The sequence below is a fragment of the Penaeus monodon genome, chromosome 21 (genome assembly GCF_015228065.2).
Source record: "Penaeus monodon isolate SGIC_2016 chromosome 21, NSTDA_Pmon_1, whole genome shotgun sequence".
In the NCBI taxonomy this organism is placed as follows: domain Eukaryota; kingdom Metazoa; phylum Arthropoda; class Malacostraca; order Decapoda; family Penaeidae; genus Penaeus; species Penaeus monodon.
This window is the reverse complement of record NC_051406.1, coordinates 15,572,849-15,573,124: the sequence shown is the minus strand read 5'-3', so window position 1 is coordinate 15,573,124 and position 276 is coordinate 15,572,849.

Here is a 276-nt window from a genome sequence, read left to right as displayed (position 1 = left end):
CGTGCTTGCGTGCGTACATATTTATTGATACATTCACTTCTTTATTAACACACATGCGCCTGAAAAAAATCGCGAGAGAAGTATAAGAAAAGGCAAAAGAGAATCTCTCTTTTTTTTTTTTATCAAATTTGATCGAACAGACAGTGCTTTTCAACTCCCCAGGCCCATGCCCTACATTTGGCATGGGCTAGTCGTGGCCCACTGCCTTCAGAATTGTGATAGGTGATTACAAAATCATAATCAAGTATATATGATTAACTTACTCTCTCAACTCTC